Source organism: Pyxicephalus adspersus, chromosome Z (assembly GCF_032062135.1).
Source record: "Pyxicephalus adspersus chromosome Z, UCB_Pads_2.0, whole genome shotgun sequence".
NCBI classification, from domain to species: Eukaryota; Metazoa; Chordata; class Amphibia; order Anura; family Pyxicephalidae; genus Pyxicephalus; species Pyxicephalus adspersus.
In genome coordinates this window covers 61,554,654-61,556,301 of record NC_092871.1, presented here as the reverse complement: position 1 = coordinate 61,556,301, position 1,648 = coordinate 61,554,654, and the positions used below count along the sequence as shown (strand labels likewise).

Genomic DNA, 1,648 nt, shown 5'->3' with positions numbered 1-1,648 from the left:
GATATTTTGCCCAATCGATCGTTCGTCGTTTGATTGGAACGATAAAAATTGGAAGTGTGTACGCACCTTTAGAGGAGCAGTGCTAGAAACTAGATTTGCTGTAGATTATTTGTTACTTAAACATAACAAAGGGGGGCAGGATTTTAAAGGAATGTGTTGTTTTAATTTATCTGACCATTCCAGATCAATCCAGTCGCATATTCAAGCATTACATAAAATTACCAATAATATCAAGAAGGATGCTGGTTCATCCTCCTGGCGAGACTGGTTATTGAGCTGGCTGACGGACCTGAGTTGGTTAAGAACATTATTTATCAGTATTGTAATTACAATTGCTTCCTTTATTATTTTATATTGTTGTATCCAATGTATCCCTTACCTTATAGAAACATTCCGCGCTATGTGTCCAAAGCCCACAGATCCTGGACAAAAATATGCCATTTACCTCTCTATGTTAGAAAGAAAATAAGTCATGTTCATGACTTAAGAGGGGATTGAAGGGTTAAATAAGTATTATTGCAGGACTGTATAGCTAGAGTTAATTTGAGCCATATATTTGTATAAGGAGTTGTATTTCTTCTTCTGTTTACTCAGTTTAATTGTAACCAGATGGCGAAAATTCTAAATTCATTGAAATACAATGTATGCCTTGCAATGTATCAAATAACACTATATATGGCCAAAACTTAAACAGCTGTATGTAAATAACGACCACCCCTCGTATACCTATGTGTATAAAAAGACCGCCTTGTCAAATAAAGATTAGAGTATATTTCTAAGACCATACTGTGTGTGTGTGTTATTGGGATATCTCTCCAGACATCTGTCTCTGTGGGTGAAGAAGTCAGGGTCCATTCGAGGAACTAGAAGTAAAAGCAGATGCTTTCAATACTGTCTTCTCACAATGACAGACCTAAGTAATCTACCTGGTCCTAATTCTCTAGAAATAGTATTACTTATCATGCACAGAGTTTGTTATACTGTCTTCTCACAATGATAGACCTAATATTATTCCATTAACTCAAGCATTTCACAGTATATGATCACAATTGACTTCCCTTACTTAAAAGGTCTTAGCCATACAGAGTAATCTACCTGGTCTTAATACTCTAGAAATATTATACCTTCTTAGTCTTACCTTAACATGACGTAGTTGTTTCAGGAAAACCGTCACTCAGTCGTGGACCAGACGACAACCGGCCTCTGTTTGACGACAATTTAGTCGAAAGACTTTCAGAAGAATCAAGGATTGTTGATTTCCCCCTGTACAGTTCAGTCGTCGGTCTCCTGATCCACGATGAAATTGGTTTCCAGCTGGAACCAAATTGTGAAAGAATTTCACCGCTGGACAACTCACGTCAGGTTTAAGTCAAGGCTTTCTTTACTCGTGGCGAGGAGACAAAAGCATTACACACAAGCAATAGCCTAGTTTATAGTTTGTCCAAATTCCCTACTTGCAGTTACAATTTTTATAGCCCTCTTGTCACATACTCTGTGGTTTTTCAGGTTGCCCACACACAGATGTTCTTATTGACACAATATTGCTAACCCCCTCCTCTCAGCATTGTTCTTTGTGTGGTCAGCTAGTTCAGCTAGAATTTTGGCAGCAAAGTTTTCGATGTGTGTGTGTGTGTGTGTGTGTGTGTGT

The 1,648-nt window shown here is 37.9% G+C and overlaps 1 protein-coding gene across 4 annotated transcripts in view; it reads right to left on the bottom strand.

Annotated features, from left to right (window-relative positions):
• The window catches only part of LOC140344598 (uncharacterized), a 75,522-nt gene that overhangs the window by 73,136 nt on the left and 738 nt on the right, over positions 1 to 1,648 (bottom strand). For 2 of the 4 annotated variants that reach the window (XM_072431867.1, XM_072431868.1), the window contains exon 2: positions 1,139 to 1,314. The exons of 1 other annotated variant lie outside the window; for it this stretch is intronic. The gene's annotated coding sequence lies outside the window, so the exon portion shown is untranslated. Of the gene's footprint in view, positions 1 to 1,138; positions 1,603 to 1,648 lie in introns of those variants that run through there. One more of the 4 variants, XM_072431870.1, reaches the window with a different exon arrangement.